General features: G+C 42.6%; 1 long non-coding RNA gene across 1 annotated transcript; it reads left to right on the plus strand.

Annotated features, from left to right (window-relative positions):
• Positions 1 to 235: 235 nt before the first annotated feature.
• On the plus strand, positions 236 to 4009 carry LOC144263210 (uncharacterized). Its single transcript, XR_013345765.1, has 3 exons — positions 236 to 419; positions 1298 to 1475; positions 1767 to 4009. It is a non-coding gene; the product is annotated as an uncharacterized LOC144263210 (long non-coding RNA).
• The last annotated feature ends 6214 nt before the right edge of the window (positions 4010 to 10223 follow it).

Here is a 10223-nt window from a genome sequence, read left to right on the forward strand (position 1 = left end):
CCTTTTAGGAATTTTTTTGTGAGCGGGTGGGTAAACATGGAGTGGCTGTCTATCTTGGGATGAAAGGTCGTGATGGTTGCCAAGTGCACTCAGATGGAGCGGATGGATAACCCCAATCTTTTAAGGTGTAAAATATAGTTCAGGATGAGTGGTAATGGGGAAGTCATTGTTTCTACCTGATTGGAGGTGCACCAGGAGTGGAATCTAGTCCATTTGTGGATGTAAGTGCGTCTTGCTGTACCATGTCCGCTATTCAAGAGGACTTCTTTAACTGTTTCTGAACAAGTTATCTCCGAATCCCAGAACCGGGAGGGGCCATGCCTTCAGCTGGAGTAGCTGTGAATTGGGATGAAGGATTCAACCCGCATGCTGTGAAAGGAGTTGGCCACAGAGTGATCGAAGGGCGTCATGCGAATAAGGTAAGTATATCAGTTTTGTTGTGGCCATTTCGGGCTCAGTCCCCTTGGATCTTGTGGAGTACTCTGAACAGAAGAGGAAAGGGAGGAAAGGCATAGAGCAGCGGTGCATCCCATGTGAGGTGGAATGCGTCTCCCAGGGATCTGCATCCTAGGCCCACACTCAAGCAAAATCCAGGACAGTGGGCATTCTCCAGTATGGCAAAGAGATCTATGGTGGGGAATCCCCAGCAACTGAAGATCTGATGAGGGGCTCACATATCTATCTCCCACTCGTGATCTTGGGAGAATCTGCTCAATGAGTCCGCGGTGGTGTTCTGGTGTCCAGGGAAGTATGCAGCTAAGATGGTGATGTTGTGCTGGATACACCAGTTCCGCAATTTCAGTGCTTCCAAGCATAGAGAGTGGGACCTCGCTCTGCCTTGGCTGTTGATGTAGGACATACAGGTGATATAGACCATCATGACTCTGGTAGCGTGATGTGCAATCTATGGTAGAAAATGTCAGCAGGCATTGCGGACCACTCTCATGGCCAAATACAATTATGTCAGTTATTCTAAAATACAGGACCTCTACCAAGACCTTCCTAATGACAAAAATGAACAGCTCCAGACGCTTGTGTCCAAAGGACACCTCTTAGCTCACACAACTTTACAAGCTTCCTTGGATTCTCTGAATACCGCTGCCCCTACCATTGTGACTGCTGTAGTCATGAGAGGGTTTCATGGCTGCACTTTTCCGGCCTCCCTAAGGAGGTACAAACCACTGTAGAGAATCTACCCTTTGAGGGCCCCAAGTTATTTATGGAGTGCACAGATAAATCGCTACACTCCCTGAAGGACTCTCGAACAACCCTCTGCTCTCTCACCATTTATACCCAGCGCCAAAGAGATGACCGGGGAAATACCAACCTCCCCAACGCTCCTGACCACCACAGTTCACTCCTCATCAACAGTACAACACCCAACGCCATCAACAGAAGCCCCATACCAAACGCAGATGTACGATTCCTCAAGGAGCTACCTCTCACACACCTTCGACCAAACAACAATTTTGAAGGTATGGTCAAGGCCCCAAGAGGCCTCCCCCTGTTCCAGTCACAACAACCATCTCCAACATCCCACTAGTTTGGCGACTGTTTTAGCCCCTTTCTTTCCATCATGGTGGCTGATTACCTCAGACAAGTGGATTCCAGAGATCATCAAGGAAGGATACTCCATCCCATTCCTATCTATCCTGCCCACCTCCCTCCCTTTCCCTCTTTAGGGACCCCACTCCAAATTCCTTTGTTGTCAATGCCTTGCACAAAAAGGGACATCAGTACCAACCTAGATCCATCCCTTATGACAGGAACTGGAAGCAATTGGACTTATTTGGTCACAAGGCTTATTCATCCGCTATGCTCCAATTCTGCATATTCAAGAATGAGAAGGGAACGAAATAACTATTGAACTACACTAAAAACTAACAGGTAAGGCATTATCTAGTAGTTCTAAGGAGAAGCAGGCTCTGCTGTGGATTCTGTCCCATACCAAAGGCGGTCGAGAAGGAACTGCGGGTGCGGGTGAGGGGGTTGGACTGCACAGCACTATATATGCATTCTTCTCACAGCGCAAGCCGGGGCAGTGCGCATGTGCTGTCCAACGGGCCCCGCTGATGAAGATCCCAGGTGCAGGGAGCACTGCCACCCCTACAGTGGAGCTCCGCTAGGGACATCACTTAAAGAAGAATTATTGAATATCCAGGTCTCTTAACTGTGGCTTTTGGCTGAGCCGGTGATCTAAAGGGTGAAGTTGTGTTTACAGCTCATTTCTGGGTTTTGAGGTTGTTATATTTAAAGTGACACCATTCACTTCAGTTAGCATGCTTTTAAAGAGATTCTGTGGAATTGTGCCAGGGAAAGGTCTGACAAGTGCAATTTTTAAAAATTAAAATACGTGTCCAGTTAACATACACAGGGAAAACCCCATTTGGTATGAGTCCACTTCATAACCACCACAGCTGGCAGTCTCAGCAGCGGGGTTACATCTTCACTGGGCATGGAGGATGACCTTCTTCTCTCAGAAAACAGACCTTTTTAATAAGGTGACATTTTTTCAATAATCACTCGTCTGAATATAGCCAAACCTAAAAGAGGATGGGAAGAGCTAGTTTGTATTTGTACAGAGCCAGGGCAATAGAGTCCTGGGCTATGACTAAGGTCCCTAGCACTCCTGCAATACAAAGCATCATAGACTGAATGCTCCTTGTAGCCTGGAAAGTGGGGTTATTCAGCCCATACTTTAACTGCGTGTATGTGAAAGGCTGGGAGGAGGGAAAGTGCACTTTTATTCAGCCAACACACCATACCCACCTCTACCCTGTAATGCAAACACTGAAATCAGCATGAATTAATGTAATTTTCATGCTATCAATGTAATGCAGCTTTAGACAGATGAATCCCTCATTACTTTACGCTTTCTGTTCCATTATATCCAGTTGTTTTCTTTACTTTGAGCATTTGTTAGGTACTTTTAAAGGCCAGTGTCACATTTAGGCCACAGCAGGTTGAGAGCAATGAGCTGAACATTTTTGTATATAAAACACCAACCAAGACATAAGTGCAACTTGTGGTAATAACCGATGTCATAGAAAGGGGATGATTCTGCTACTGTTACAGGAATCAAGAGAAACCATTTACCGATGTTCAGAAATTAACCCACAATAAAATTATAGAGAGACAGCACAAGGCTTCATGTTTTACAATCGCTTTCTAAAAGGGTGGTCAATTGTGTTTTCAAAAGCTTGCATTTCAGGGGATGGCAAACATCCCCTGCAGCCAGAATGTGTAGAACTTCAGAGAGAATAAAGTTTAAAGTAGACTATCTATTTAGATCGCCTATCACGATAATATCTAAGACTAGATTTCCTAGTGTCTACCTAGGGGATGTCTTGGTACAACTGGCTGAGTGTTATTGTAACTCCAACCAAATACAGTTAAAACATGCCAGTTTTTCAGCTTACCCTTCTCTCCTAAGTGTTTATATGGACATGTTAATATATAGCCTGATCCTGTTCTTACTGAAGTCAATAGCAAAGCTCTCATTGACTTCAAAGGAAATAAGATTAGCCTATAAATCCCAGCAGCAGTATACTTATTCCTTCCAGTTACAACAATATTACAGGTTTCTGAGTAGCAGCCGTGTTAGTCTGTATCCACAAAAAGAAAAGGAGGACTTGTGGCACCTTAAAGACTAACAAATTTATTTGAGCATAAGCTTTCATGAGTTACAGCTCACTTCATCGGATGCATGCAGTGGAAAATACAGTGGGGAGATTTTATGTACACAGAGAACATGAAACAATGGGTATTGTCATACACACTGTAAGGAGAGTGATCAGGTAAGGTGAGCTATTACCAGCAGGAGAGAAAAAAAACCTTTTGTAGTGATAATCAAGGTGGGCCATTTCCAGCAGTTGACAAGAATGTCTGAGGAACAGTAGGGGGAAAAAATAAGCACAGGGAAATAGTTTTACTTTGTGTAATGACCCATCCACTCCCAGTCTTTATTCAAGCCTAAGTTAATTGTATCCAGTTTGCAAATTAATTCCAATTCAGCAGTCTCTCGTTGGAGTCTGGTTTTGAAGGTTTTTTGTTGTAATATTGTGACTTTTAGGTCTGTAATAAAGTGACCAGAGAAACTGAAGTGTTCTCCAACTGGTTTTTGAATGTTATAATTCTTGACGTCTGATTTCTGTCCATTTATTCTTTTACGTAGAGACTGTCCGGTTTGGCCAAAGTACATGGCAGAGGGGCATTGCTGGCACATGATGGCATATATCACATTACAGTTAAATTGAAAACCAGCCACACAATCCAAGTCACACTTTCTATATAATTCAGCTTCTAGCCAGCCTGTTACTAATCCCCACAAAAATAGAAATCCGAGTGATTTAAATTCCTTGGGTGAAATCTTGACTCCACTGAAATCAATGGCAAAACTCTCATTGACTTATATAAAGCCAGGATTTTACCCCTCTTGAGTCCACTATTCTCAGACTTCTCTACTAGGAGCACCCAAGGGCAGGTCTGATATATATGTAGTAGATGAAATTCACCCTTGTGCTTAGGGCCCACTACAAGGGCTATGCAACACTTAAGTCCCACTTAAGCTGTATTTTAAGTTGGACTTAAGTGGTCCAAAAGCCTCCTGCTGGCATAAGAGTGAATTTCACCCAGCAGGCACAATGGGGCTATTGCTGAGCACCCTCAACAACCATTGATGATGGGAGCTGAGGGCATGCAGCATCTTCTAAGCCCTATATTTGGGAAGTTCGGGGCACAGCAGCTACCATTTATATACAGAAAGAGAAGGAGAGATTGTGCAATTTTTAAAATACATTATCTAATTACTTTTATTAGGAACCCTTCTTGACTTCTTTCTGGGTGAACTCTGACTGCATTGAAGTCGAGGCAAAAGTCCCACTGACTGCAGTGTGGCCAAGATGTAAACCTCTGTATTGAATCAGGGGAACCCTTTAATTTTTGTAATCCTGAAAACAAAATAAGTTCTAGCACAGAGGGGAGTCAGTTGATAAATCTGAACAGTGCTCAATGAGTTAGAAATGAAATTATGAACATACAGTGCAGACATTTGAAAAACAATAGTTTCCAAACAGAGGAACTGACAGATTTGCATGAGCTCCTGCACGGAAGTCACATTCTGTAGGAAGAACAATGAATTTTAAGGCCCACAAAAAACCCCAGACCTTTTCAGTAGTCAGCACTATACAACATGGTTTGAAAGAGATTAAAAAAAAAAATCAGAACGCAAACCAAATAAGTATAAACCTTGAATTTTGGATTTGATACCAGAAACATTTTTCCTTACTCCAAATCTCTATTAGAATTTCATCTAACTAGAATGTCAGATTGGATTCACTCCAGAGCTGGTTACCTGAAAACCCTATCAATGTCACAACCTCGATATACTGTTTAAGTATCCTTGTCTTTCACTTTTTAATATGATGAAAATGCTCACAATAGCTCTTTGTAAGCATACCTACCAAACTTGCTCTGTTCATTTAGTTATGGTATAATTCCTTATTTTTTGTTAAATAAGGAAACAGGAGACTTTCCTGATAAAAATCTTTAGGCCCAGTCCTGCAAGGTGATGAGTTGAGGGTGTGCAACACTTCATAAGATCTGGACTTTTAATAGCGTACTGCTAAATTGTTAAAAGAAAATCGTGTATAAAATAAGCCTGCCTAACATAAGAATATAAAAACAGCCAAATCCTTCTGTCTGTGTATGGACAAAACTATTGGAGTCAGCACTACGGGCCCAAAATATACTGTTGTGCTAAGAACTAATGTATGTGAGTTAATATACAATACCCACGATGAATGTGTTAATTTTTCAATATGCTTGTTGCATTGAATGTTTCATAAGAAATATTTAGGAAAGTCTTCCAATCATTCTGGAAATGATAGGAGGAAAAAAATCAATAATTTTTGATAATCCTCTCAAATAAAACAGCTTTCATTTAGCATTGGTTTGCATATTGGCTTTTTCATTGATAGATTTGAGGCAGACATATACATAAAATAAAATCATAAAATATAATTTTAAGAAAGTTTGAGAGGCATAAAACTTACATCATATGAATTTTGCACCAATCAATCTCGGGTATATCCTTATCTTTTCATTTTGTAATCTTGGAAGCAAAATGTGCAAAAATTGCCATTGCAGGCAGGGAATAAATGCTTTGATAGACATGTAACAATGCCTCTGGATGGGTTGCCTGCAGGGACTGCATTCAGGACCTCAGAATCTAAAAAGCACAAGCCTCTTTTGCTAGAACTGTAGGACCAAGGTCTTAGCTCGTAGGTAGTAGCAAACTCATAAACTTCTATAAACATCTGAGCCACCAGAAGGGACAGAGCCACACAGTCAGCATGGGTTACACATAGCTGAAAAGCACTACATTAATGCTCACTCTTTTTGTAATTTTATAAACCTGAACATTCATAAGAGCTTGTTACATTTTCCTTTGTTCTTGTAGTTAAAACATCACTTGAACCAGGAGATCTGGCTCTGGCACAGATTTTCTGTGTGACCTTAATCTCTCTATGATTCATTTTTCTTATCGGTAAGATAGGCCAGTTAGGTGAGAATTAATTAACTGTTTGTAAAGTGTTCAGAGATCCTTTGTTTGAAGGCAGTCTGAAAGTGCAAAATATTATTATATTTATGGATATTGATTTCAGTTTCTGGTTTTACTTTTTGGCCAGTAAACTGCATTTTCACTTATCAGTCTCTCTACATTCATTTTTAACTTTGACTGCATAATTCTGCAGTTGTTCCAGTAGGAATACATGAAAGAAAATCATGAGCTTAAGTCTTTTAAAAAGCAAAGAAATGTTCATGAAAGCTCCAGTGAGACAAAACTACTTAATACTACTATTAAACATTAGTTACTACTGTGCTCTGCTAATGGACAACACTTCATATCCCAGTGCCCATGCTACTGCTATATGCAACCAGGATACTATCGGCAGTTTAAAAAAAACATCAAAGGAACCTTGTATTTTTTATTTTTATCATTCTGTTATAATATTTGGATTGGTATTAGTCTATCAGTTATTTTTAGTTGAAATTGAAGACCAGAACCCCAGTTCTACTGAAAACAAATAACTACTTGATCAGAAAATGTCTTTGCTTCAGAGTAAACTGGAGATAGGAGGTGTGATGGGTTCGGTCACAGAGACCACTTTGGGACAGTCAGCTGACATGCTGGAAGTACCTTTGAGCCTGTTTTCCCTGCCAGCTTGGGACTCCAGAACCCTGCCTTGTTGAGCCAGACACGCTAGCCTGCTGCAACACAGACTCAGGTCTGTTCCATGCCCCCAAAGCTGCAGACTTTAACCAAAAACTGCTCAGCAAGTCACCTATCTGCAGCACCCAGACACCCAGCTCCCAATGGGATCCAAACCCCAAATAAATCCGTTTTACTCTGTATAAAGCTTATACAGGGTAAACTCATAAATTGTCCGCCCTCTATAACATTGATAGAGAGATATGCACAGTTGTTTGCTCCCCCAGGTATTAATAACTTACTCTGGGTTAATTAATAAACAAAAGTGATTTTATTAAGTATAAAAAGTAGGATTTAAGTGGTTTCAAACAATAACAGACAGAACAAAGTAAGTCACTAAGCAAAATAAAGCAAAAACATGCAAGTCTAAGCCTAATACTTTAAGAAACTGGTACAGGTAATATCTCACCCTCAGAGATGTTCCAATAAGCTTCTTTCACAGACTAGACTCCTTCCTAGTCTGGGCCCAATCCTTTCCCCGGTACAGTCCTTGTGAGTTCCAGCAGACATCTTAAGTGGAAACTAGGGGTGTTCTCATGACTGGCCCTCCTTTTATTCTGTTCCACACCCTTTTATAGCTTTGGCACAAGGCGGGAATCTTTTGTCCCTCTGAGTCGCCACCCCTCCTTCTAAATGGAAAAGTGCCAGGTTTAAGATGAATTCCAGTTCAGGTGACATGATCACATGTCACTGTAAGACTTCCTTCTTCATTACCTAGGAGCTGTCTGACACATACACAGAAAGGCTTGCAGGTAAACAAACCCATTTACAGTTCATTGATTCTGAAGCACCCTTAATGGCTTCCACTTAATATGCTTACATCAGTAATACAAGTTTATATCTTATTTTCCTAACTCCAGACACAGAAATAATACATGCAAATAAATAGGATGAACACACTCAGTAGATTTTAAGCTTTGTAATGATACCTTACAAGAGACCTTTTGCATGAAGCATATTCCAGTTACACCATATTTACACTCATGAGCCTATTTCCATAAAACATTATGGAGTGCAACATCACAGGAGGGAAGACTCCCATTTACCACCTCATATTGGCTTAATTTGAATACTGATATTTTCTTATTTAGAACTCAGTCAGCTACCTTTCAGGAAGCTTATTAACTCTTTTAATGCAACACTTTAAATTGCACTAAAGAATGGCATTGATGGATTAAGGTTAAAACAGACCCAGATACACCCCAAAATATGTGTGCCTTTCCCCATCCCAAAGAGACCGGCTCTCAGCTTACTTTCCCCCAGACACTTCTTCCCAACCTAGCCTGCTGTAGAGATGGGTTTATGAAAGATTGTGATTTGGAGATGCTCCCTGATAAGGGACAGTGTTGTGAACATAGGAATTTGGAGATGTGCCCTGGAAGCAGGGGTTGGAACACCACATGGCTGCGTGCAGCAGCTTACCAGTGACACTCTCCCATTTGTTTTATTAAAGTGTTATTCCTTTCTTATTCCCTGGTTTGTTAGATAGTGAACCCCAAGATTGTTACACCCCTCCATATCCCTAAGCAGACTTCTCCTGACTCCTCCCATCTCCAGGCTGGACTTGTCTTCCTCTTGCTCCAGAGACCTTGACCCCACATGAAGCAAGGCAAGTACATCCCACCAGGCAGCCAGCACTAATCAGCTGGGTGCTCTTCTGTCTCTGACCAGTGGATGAGACCCAGCTGCCTCCATCTACAGAGACTGGATTCCAATGATCCTATCTGAATTTGCCTCTGAAGAGCTAGGCTGCAGTTTTTATGTACAGTAAGTTTCAAAGGAACCTATGAGTATAGGGTATGCCAATGAGGCAGTGAGTGAGTATTTTCAAGGGCTTCTCATGTGGTACTGCATTGGCGACTTTCTTAACTAGGGTTGCCAGGTGTCTGTTTTTTGACCGGAACGCCCAGTTGAAAAGGGACTCTGGCGGCTCCAGTTGGCATCGCTGACTGGGCCGTTAGGAGTCTGGTTGGTGGCACAGCAGAAGCCCGGGGCTAAGGCAAGGTCCCTACCTGCCCTGACTCCGTGTTGCTCCCGGAAGCAGCCACCAAGTCCCTGTGGCCCCTAGGTGCTGGGGTGGTCAGGGACTGTGAGGCTCCGTGCGCTGTCCCCACCCCAAATACTGGCTCTGCAGCTCCCATTGGCTGGGAGCCAATGGGAGCGGGGGGGGACGGTGCCTGCAGGAGCAAAGGCAGCGTGCACCGCACAGAACTGCCTGGCCACCCATGTGCCTAGAGGCCACAGGGACCTGGCAGCCGCTTCCTTGGAGCCACAGTAAGTGGTCCAAACAGGTTTACACAATATTTTTTTTCTTGCCTGTAGGAACAGGGGGAGGGGGAAATGGCATGACCTTGTTTCAGCCAGGAATGGAGGTTAAAATATGGGTTCCTAACATGTCCCTTTATGTCCACAAAGAGAAGGAGGCTGGGAGGAGCCTCTTACAACATAGTTAGGTACAAACTAGGTATTGCAACTGTTTAAAACTTATACCGTAGCTGGGAGGGCCTTTGGGTTTGCAAACAAATGATAGTTCTGAAAAAGCTAGTGTCAAAACACAGCCACGTGCCTCACACTGGGCACTGCAAACGTTTCAAAGCGGGGTTGATCAGAGCGCTACAGAACTTTTGGTACACAACAGCAGGGACCACACAAACACTTACCGTGTGGCAGGCTAGTAGCGCAATGCAGATTTATACCCCAGCCTGCCATGAACTATGTCTACACCACAGAGCTACAGTGCCCATAGTGTAGGCACTTCCTACATCAATGGCAGGGGTTTTCCCATCAATGTAGGTAATCCACTCCTCTGAGAGATGGTAGCTAGGTTGATGGAGGAATTCTTCCATCAAACTAGCTGCATCTACAGTGGAAGTTAGGTCACCCTAACTACATTGCACAAGGCATGAAATTTTTCATAGTCCTCCTAAGCAACGTACTAGGTCAACCTGAG

This window comes from Eretmochelys imbricata, chromosome 3, assembly GCF_965152235.1.
Source record: "Eretmochelys imbricata isolate rEreImb1 chromosome 3, rEreImb1.hap1, whole genome shotgun sequence".
Classification (NCBI taxonomy): Eukaryota; Metazoa; Chordata; order Testudines; family Cheloniidae; genus Eretmochelys; species Eretmochelys imbricata.